The sequence below is a fragment of the Sapajus apella genome, unplaced genomic scaffold, assembly GCF_009761245.1.
Source record: "Sapajus apella isolate SASKATOON/1434 unplaced genomic scaffold, GSC_monkey_1.0 scaffold2, whole genome shotgun sequence".
Classification (NCBI taxonomy): domain Eukaryota; kingdom Metazoa; phylum Chordata; class Mammalia; order Primates; family Cebidae; genus Sapajus; species Sapajus apella.
Window position 1 is genome coordinate 47,932,802 of NW_022436942.1, and position 10,206 is coordinate 47,943,007.

The 10,206-nt window shown below is 36.2% G+C and overlaps 1 non-coding gene across 1 annotated transcript; it reads right to left on the reverse strand.

The window, feature by feature from the left end:
• Positions 1-5,998: 5,998 nt before the first annotated feature.
• Positions 5,999-6,061, reverse strand: LOC116527937. Its single transcript, XR_004258793.1, has one exon. It is a non-coding gene; the product is annotated as a U7 small nuclear RNA (small nuclear RNA).
• Between the last annotated feature and the right edge of the window lie 4,145 nt (positions 6,062-10,206).

The following is a 10,206-nucleotide window of genomic DNA, read 5'->3' on the forward strand; positions in this document are numbered from 1 at the left end:
TGCTGGAAAGAGTACATGACCTTGTATGAGGTAGCTCTCTTCATTCAAGGGCAGTTCCCAAAGAGGGCTAACAGATGAGGGCTGTCATCTGGCAACACTCCCAGCAGCGAGAGATAAGCCCTTCAGTCTTAACTATTGTGCTACAATTCATCATCAGTCTTGCCCACTAGAATGTAAGCACCACAAGGGCAAGGTTTTTTTCTGATGCATCTCAGGTGCTTAAAACAGAGTACCTGCACATGACAAGCACTTTGTAGGTGTTTGTTGAATTAAAGAATTAATGGCAATATATTATTCTATCATAGAACATACATCTAAACCAAAAGTTTCTAAAGGATGAGGTCACCATGGAATACAGAATACATTTTAAAAATTTGTATTAACTATTGGCACAAAACTTTTAAAAATATGATTCTTCTTAAAATCTTGGGTTAAAACTGTGATCAGTGATTTAAAAGTCTGTTTATAAGTTTAATATGCAATGTTAATGGCCATTGTAACGAGCTAAATTTTATTCTCCCATCCCCCACCCACAAATTTGTATGTTAAAGTTCTAACCCTCAGTACCTCAGAATGAAACCATATTTGGAAATAAAGTTTCACGGAGGTAATTGGATTAAAATAAGGTCTTTAAAATGGGCCCTCATCTAATATGATTGGTTTCCTTACAAAGAGGAAATTTGGACACAGACATGCATGTACACAGAGAAAAGACCACATGAAGACAGAGGGTAACAGTAGCCTTCTACAATCCAGGAAGAGAAGGCTAAGAAGAAAAAATCATTCTAACAACACAATCTCAGACTTCCAGCTTCTAGCGCTGTGAGGAAATAAATTTCTTTCATTTAAACCACCCAGTTGTGGCACTTTGTTATAGCAGCCCTTTCAAACTCACATAGCTATCATAGCTGGAAGAGGTAACTAGCAAGGCCACAGAATACTTAATATAAATAGAAACTTGGAGTGAGGACCCTCACTCTAATGAGGGTCCAATGATACGAATCCACATTTTCAAAAATATTCTTAACAAATGAAAAAAATTATGTTAATTTTTTTTAAAACACTAAAAGTAATACATAGTATTTTCTTCATTTAACTTTTCTCTCTATTATGAGTTCTTTATGGAAATGTTTTTTCTATATATAGGTATAATGTAAAGATGTGGAGAATCACTACCTTTCTTTTTCTTTTTTTTTTAATTGTACTTTAGGATCTGGGGTACATGTGCAGATCATGCAGGATTGTTGCATAGGTACACACATGGCAATGTGGTTTGCTGCCTCCATCCCCCCGTCACCTACATCTGGCATTTCTCACCATGTTATTGCTTCCCAACTCCCCACCCACCCCCTGCTGTCCCTTCCTTGGCCCCCTCCAACAGACCCCAATGTGTGATGCTCCCCTCCCTGTGTCCATGTGTTCTCATTGTTCAACACCTGCCTATGAGTGAGAACATGTGGTGTTTGATTTTCTGTTCTTGTGTCAGTTTGCTGAGAATGATAGTTTCCAGATTCATCCATGTTCCTACACAGCACAAAAAATCATCGTTTTTTATGGCTGCATAGTATTCCATAGTGTATATGTGCCACATTTTCCTTGTCCAGTCTATCGTCAGTGGGCATTTGGGTTGGTTCCAGGTCTTTGCTATTGTAAACATGCCGCTGCGAACATGCGTGTGCATGTGTCTATATAATAGAATGATTTATAATCCTTTGGGTATATACCCAGTAATGGGATTGCTGGGTCAAATGGAATTTCTATTTCTAGCTCCTTGAGGAAACGCCACACTGTCTCAATGGTAGAACTAGTTTACACTCCCACCAACAGTGTAAAAGTGTTCCTATTTCTCCACATCCTCTCCAGCATCTGTTGTCTCCAGATCTGGCTAGCTCTTGCTTTTCTCTTGCCACATGGCAAAGTAGGCAAAAAGCCACCTCTACAATGGAATTGTTTTTCATTTGTTCTTACATTATTAGTGTTTTTCTAAATCTGCAGTTTCTCTGAAAGAGTCATTTTCTAGCTACTTGTCTATGTAGTGAGCATACATTTAGTTAAAACAAGATAATGTAATCTGTAAAGCCATTTACCAGGCCCTACTTTGAAAGTCTGAAAGCAAATAGAAAGGTGAAAATAATGCCCTCCTCCCCACCTCCACCTTATGAAACTCTGTTCCCTTCTCAGGAAAACTCCCACACTGTTCAAGATACAAGACTGTCTAATATACAGACCTATCATGGGTGCTGGGGAGCGTCAGCACCAGGCTGTTCCGTATGTGCTAGAAGGCTTAATCTCTTCCTTACATTTTCAGACAAAAATAAATAATATAATAGTTCTGGTATTTTCTCTCTAGACCCCAGATGGTTGCCTGTAGCCAGTCTATGAGATGCATGAGCCCCCACCTGGGAAACCAGTCTACTTGAATAAACAAAGAGAACAGCTGTTTCTTGAATTATTTCGTAGACAAAAGCCATCTCTGCCCTTGCTCTATTATGTGTAGAATTATCGAGGCCCTAAGAGATCTGCCACTCTCTGAAATGCCTCTTAAACAGTAAATGCCTGCCCTCACACTTTTTATTCAAGGGCATTCACTGTCCTTCGGGTTGTACCACCTGATCGCCTAGAAGCGTGCCCTTCTCTAGCAAAGACAAAATCTCAAATTAACTCAGCATTTCCTAAAGGAAATCTAGGGTCAAGTTTTATTCTTTGGTATTTGCATCTCTGAGTGAAACCCAGAGGATGCACAATTTAGAAGCGATATAATTAAATTTCCTTTCACCAGCCTGCCAGGGCTTGTTGTCTGTCACTCATCAAAGCTAATGTCTTTGTAAAGGGTTTTGAGAATCACATCTTAATGTCACTGAGCAGATAACATATTAACTGTTAATTGACACCGGAAAATGCCCCGGGGTTGTGTTCCTGTCTTTGTTAGGGGGTGATACGTGAGTTATTATTCACCAGTGCCATTTTTCTTATAGTTTTTAGTGAGGTTATAATCTGAACTCCCCTTGTCCCCAAGTGTCGGTTTAGGTCACAGTGTCTCTGTTTGTGGTAAGATTCGTTTATTAAGTTATAATAGTATCTTTCAGAGTTCAAATGATTTTTAAACCGATTTTCCCTTGGGTAATGGTGTTTTATTTTGTTTTAATCATACCAACAAAATTTCCCTGGAGGGTATTTTTTTTTTCTTAGAAGGTTTTTTAAATTTTAAATTCAGGGGGTACATTTGTAGGTTTATTATATGGATACATTGTGTAACGCTGGGGTTTAGGCTTTTATTTAACCAATCACCCAAAAGTAAACTTAGTACCCCATAGGTAGTTTTCCAACCCTTGTCCCCTTCACTCCTTTTGGAGTCCCCAGTGTCTGTTTTCAGGTTTATGCTCATGTGTACTCATTGTTTAGTTCCCCCTTAGAAGTTAGAACATGCGGTATTTGATTTTCTGTTTCTGTATTAATTCATTTAAAATAATAACCTTCAGCTGCATCCATGATACTGCAAAGGACATGATTTTATTCTTTTTTTAGTGCTGCATAGTATTCCATGGTGTATGTAGAGCACATTTTAAAAAATTCAGTCCAGCGTTAATGGGAACCGCAACAAAACGAAGATGTCCACTCTTATTCAACACAGTATTGGAAATCCTAGCCAGAGTGACCTGGCAAGAGAAAGAGATGGAAGGCAACCAAATAGGAAAAGAGAAAGTCAAATTATCTCTGTTCTCTGGCAATATGACTCGATACCTAAAAAACCCTAATGGTTCCTCCAAAAGACTCCTAGTTGTCATAAACAATTATAAAACCACTTTTTCCTTAGAATTAAAAAAAATTATGATAAAAAGTGTTTAGGTACTTAGGTCTAAACATTTGTATTTCTTCAAATTGTCTTCCATTCATTAAGGTCCTCATATTCATATATAATGTTCAGTAAAGTGCACATATACCATTTTGTTTTTAGGTTTTCTCAATTCAATATCATTTTACGTAGACATCAGTCAACTAAGAACTTGGGTGACTTTCAGTTTCCCATTTTTAAAATAGAAAGAATAATATTTACCACTTATGATTACTTTGTGGATTAAATTATGTTAACATTGATGAAGTTACCCAACAACATAAACTCAGTAAAATCTGAGTTTAGTGGCAGTGTATTGACAAAGTGCACAACATTGTAATTTTTAATAATTCCCACATGTCATTTTGAGATGGCTTATTTAGCTAGTTCATCATCGATGTCTGAAAGGGAAATTACCAAACACACAATTAGTGCATCCATAAATTGTATTCCACGTGCTTCTGAAAACGATAACTAAAATGTATCACTTCTCTTATTAATTTTTTGAATAAAAACAGAAAACCTTATTTATACAGTGCTTTACCATTGGAAAATTTCTTCCATTCACTTATTTGAATATATTATAAACCTCATAAGGTTGATAAGATATTACAATCCACCCTTTACAGGTGAGAAAATAATTGAACTTCAGAAAAGTAAATTACTTGCTCACAGTTTATGTTAGATTTAAGTCTTCACACTCCAAATGCAACATTCTTTTCACCACAGCATACAACCTGGACACAGTGCTCACAAGAAATAATTGAATTTTGGTGTTAGTCTTATTTTTATTTATTTTTGTGAGTTTAATAGGTTTTCAAAGATGCTATAACTTTTTTAATGTGCATTTTGTTATTTGCAAACAAGGCTGTATGGTTTACCATACGTGACCCTACTGAATTTTCTGTTATGTAAACTGTCTATTCACATCCTTTGAATAGACAGGAAGTAGAATCTTCACCACATCCTCTTTAGCCTGCTTCATTGCCCTTACAACAAACAAAATTTATTTTCATTCCATCATGCTCAGCTGACTGACAATAATCCCTCAATGAAATAAACTTGTTGGAAAAGGCCTTTTTCATACAGCTAAGGCATGCAACAAAAGTTATGAGAATCAATGCAACTAGAAACCTTTAGTGTACCCTGAATCCCACAGATGAATGACCCTCAGGGTTCAGCTCCTTGGAAAGCAGGGTGCTTCTGTCTGTACATACACAAAGTCCACCAACTTTAGTCCTATTTCTGACCCTTTCAGCACTGTTCTGGACACCCAAACAGGGTTCCCATGTGTCTTTCAGAGAGGGAATTTCCTAGAACAGCAGCTGGCCTCTACTACCCTAGACTGCCCACACTCCCAGGGTTTGTCTACAGCCCATCTGGCCTTTGACTTGAATGTCAAAGGGGGTTGGGCAGGGGTGTAGTTCCCCAGGGCATTCATTCCATACAGTCTGTCTCAGCGAGGGACTTTTCATTGTTTGCTCCCAACCTGTAAGCCCTGCCAACTTCAGCACTAAAGCAGTTAAGCACAATGATGTTTCCCAAAGGGAAAAGAAGGAAAACCCATATCAAGAAAATTGCTCTCTTTTTAAACTCCTGACCTTATTAAACATTGGAGAGAACAAAAACTGCTGACAGTCTTAAATATGTTGAGTACAACAAGCCAAAATTAGTTCTCAGAGCTAAATCTTGGCTGTCTAACTTAAATGATTCAGTCACTATCTTTTGGAAAGGACAATATGAACATTAGCGTTTTCAATAGTTCACTGAAACCCAAAAAGAAACTCCAGCTAGAGTGCAGTGGCGCGATCACAGCCCATTGTAGCCTCGACCTCCCAGGCTCAGGTGATCCTCCCACCTCAGCCTCCCGCTAACTGAGACTACAGGTGCACGCCACCACGTCTGGCTAATTTTTGCATTTTTTGTAGAGACAGGGTTTCACCTTGTTGCCCAGGCTGGTCTCAAACTCGTGGGCTCAAGTAATCCACCTCCCTGAGTCTCCCAAAGTGCTGGGATTACAGGCATGAGCCACTGCACCCAACCCTAAATTATTTCTTAATTGATATTGGTTTATTGCCTTTTACCATGTGCTGATATGCATCATCTTATCTGACACTCATAAGAAATTGTCTGAAAAAATATGATTCCTCTCTATTTTTTCCCATGGGGAGTTTTCCAGTTAAAAAACTGAAAACCTGTTATGTAAATTTTAAAACAGCTGTAACACTTCTCCATTATTTTAAATGAAAACAACAAAGGTTCAGAAAAAAGTTAAGATGGTTTTCCTGTGGTCACAAACTAGTGACAGATGATAGACTAGAAACCAGTAATATTACTCTTATGTTTGTAGTCTACTGCATCTTCTACCTACCAAAGGGAAAAATGTTACATACATGTGTGAATATTCGTCTTGCATCTGTAAGACCTCCATTGTAGTAGTAGATTATGCTGTATAAGTAGTTTTTGTCACCTTAGTGCTTTATTAGTTTTTGCTATTCTCATTTGGATCTCTTTTTGAAATATTTTGTTTCTCCAGGCCTAGTAACGCCATTTCAGAATGCTAATATATCACCCAATGAAAAGCACTCATGTTATTTAAATAAACAGATAATTTGATTATAAATCTAAGAGTACAGTCATAACTGATGAGTATTATGGTTACATGAGGGTTTTAGGTGGTTAATACACACTAAGCAAAATATACCCAACCTTGCTAATTGAATGAAGCATAAATTATAAGGTATAAAATTTCATAAATTATTTTTTCTATTTAATTGTCATAGTTCTATTTTTAAATTGTTCCCTGCTTTACTTTATAAGTGTGATTGTTTTAGTTGGGCTTGGTTGCTTTTTCCATCTCTATATGAAAATCTAAAGAAAATACAAAGCTAAGTATTTTTGCCTTAGAAATTACAACAGTTTTGTTCCATCCTCTAGCATTCAAATTTTGCTGTTTCCTGTTTAAGTTGGATGACTTCTCACTTAGAGGAACTGAATGTATTCCACTGAGTTCTTTAACTCACTTTCTCCACCATGTGTGGTCAGTTAAGTCCCAGCAGTATGGAGGAGTTTTCATTTAAACCACTGCACTTCCTGGGAAACAGTGGGGTTTACATCTCATTTCTAAACATTGTTAGAAATTGTACTTGATGGGTACAATTTCTTCTCAGTAGCCTCAGCATAGGACACATCAGATTAGACACGACCCCGTCTCTTTCTAATTTGGCAATGAATCACCCTTTTAAGAAACCGAACTGTTTTCATTAAAGATCTCAATCATTTCTACCCATCATAGGAATGTCTTTATTTTCTATAAATGCTTTCATGCAAATATGCACCTGTATTTTAAAGTGGTTGTACCATTCATTCATTTCAGAAAAGCCTATATAAAATTACCTCTAGCAAAGTAAAATGGGAACACAAAACATGAACTGGAAGTCAATCATGAAAAAAAAAAAAACAGAGTCAAATGGTGAAAAGATATTTTATACATATTTTAATGGAGATTTTGTTCTTGTTGGTAGTATAAAAAATGTTCAAATCAATCTTCAAAATATAATAAGTAATACAACACTTTGTGGTTCTTTTTGGGAAATGTTCCTTAAATCTGATTATTGAAAAAGTGTTTTTTCTTTAGGTTTTTAGACACCTATTAAAATGTTCCTGAGATAAACTAATGGTTGTTAGGTTACACACAGAGGAAGATGGTATGTAATTTATATTGGAGAAGGATACAAATTTTTTCACAATAAAAACTTCATTAAGGCCTGGTGCGGTGCTTCACACGTGCATTCATAGCACTTTGGGAAGCAAAGGCAGGCAGATCACTTGAGGGCAAGCATTCAAGACCAGTCTGGCCAACATGGTGAAACCCTGTCTGGTAGCGTGCACCTGTAGCTCCAGCTACTAGGGAGGCTGGGGCTGGAGAATCATTTGAACCTGGAAGCAGAGGGGTTGCAGTGAGCTGAGTTTGCACCATTGCACTCCAACCTGGGCAACAGAGTGAGACTCTGTCTGAAAAAAAAAAAAAAAAAAAAAAACTTCATTAAAATGGATTTTCCTCTTTGACTTTATGTAGCTATTCATCCTTGAGATATTAGCAGTTAACAATTTGCCAACAATTTGAGGTATGCTGCAGGGAATATGTATCCCTACTTAAAAATTAAACCATGTTCAAAGCTTTAGATTTTTTAAATATTTATATTTAATTTTGTTACTTTTTTTGCTTTTTATTTCTGTATAGAAGAGTATTGCTCATCACAACTGAGTTTCTATGAATTACAGCTGCTGCAACATAACCACCACATTTTGTTAACACTTTATCTTATATGTATATGTTTTTCAAGCAAAATTACTTTTCTGTTAAAATCATAAAATTTCAATAAATCTTTACCCTAAAGAGTTTCAGTTATGAAAGTTCTATTGCACTTGGTTTACAATTGCAAGATATCAAAGAAGAATAAAGCCAAAATAGGAGAAAACATTTTCTTGTTACAGAATTCAAAAAAATAAAGAGCCAAATATCTAAGCTCAATTGTAATTGCATGTGTTCCCAACACTTAGGTTAAAAATTATTTTAATAAAAAGGTCAAATTCGGACTAATTTTCCCAAGCAGTGACAGACCTATGATGGTCTTTACTCCATCATACAATGACTGATACACACACACACACACACACACACACACACACACACACACACAAAAGCCTTCAATACAGCTGATCTGAAAAAGGTCTTTCCAGAATAAATGTCTGCGAGAAGCTAAAAGAATTGGGCTTCTTCAAAGGCCGTATTGCTTGCAATGGTCCAGAAACACTGGCCTTCCATTTATTCCTCAGACAAACCAACAGTCCCACACACGGGTATGCACAAAATCAGTTTTCTCTTCCTACCATGCCAGTGTCACCTCATTCAGTCAACCAGGGTCTTCTCTTACACATCTTCAAACTTACACATCATCTTGTCCAGAGGGTTTCCCACACCAACCAACCAAAGCAGATTCCCTGTTAGTCTCTCTCATAATACTTTTTTTAGTAGTATTTGCCATAATGTGTATATCAAATATCTCATAGAATTGAAGATGCCAGCAATTGTTAAGCCACTAGATTATACACCAAAAGAAAAAAGAGGGTGTCGTAAAGCTATGACACTCTTTCAATTTTAATATGTATCCTGATGTCAGAGATATTAAAATATAGAAGGAAAATGTGTGCCTTAGAATCAATGAAACATTGTATAAGGATCTGTGTCCCCGCTTTGATCAAAAATGTCACACATGAGAACAAAGACTTTATCTATATTATTTCTTCTGCAGGCTTAGCAACTACCAATGCCCTGTCTAGCATATAACACATATTTATTGAATAAATAAGTAAGTAGATAGAGAGATGGCCATGATGATATGATGATATTTTGTGGTGAAATAACATGTTATATAAGAAGGTCTGATTCTCATTCACACATCCATATTTATTACATTCATAAAAGTAACCTTCATTTATTATAGTAAAAGATAGGAAATTAAAATTTTCACAACCACCCTTTTCAACGTGCAATTTTTGCTGGTTGTATAGTTCAACTCACTTTGTAAACTTACAGAATCTGATCACCCCAATTAATTTTTATAATCACATACTGCCTCACTTTCTCTACTGTCCCTTTTAGCTATCAAACTCTGGTTGGGTGGTCCAAAAGTTCATGTCTTCTAGAGTATTGGTATACTATCTATTCTATGTATCTACATTATCTTTAAAACAGGAGGAAGAGATTGTATAGACAGCCAATTTTTAAACCTACACTGGCCTGTAGATCTATTTTTCATATATTAGATACATTTTCTTAATTACTTGGTTATGTTTTAGCTGGGAAGCATATATGTGATACTACTGTAGCCTCATCAGAATTCTCCTTGAAAGTCAAAAACAGTAGAATTTCTATTTAGCTTACAACATTATTGCTTTTGCTAAGTAAAAATGTCCTTGGTGAAAATCCAGCTCTCACTAAAACTATTATTAGTGTATTTTAGCCTTCACTACCATTTAAGTATAAAAATATATATTAATAGAAGATTAAGTAAGTCATAGTAACAGTAGAAAGTATTTGTTCTGGCATTCTCTGAAATTATATATTAATTACTTTGTGGTAGTATGCCTCCCTTTTGCCCTTATTTTCAGTCTGTAAACCTTTACTCCAGCTCTTCTGGGACAGTAGAACAGGAAATGTCTTACTAACATAATGAGGACAGCACCAAGGAAGTTGCCTGGAAAAGATCTGAGGTTACTGGACTGGTTCAACTTATGCTAATTTAGGCATAAAATTATTTTAAAGTTTTTCAGTATTCTTAGCTGAAAGGAAAGATGACAAGCACAGCAAT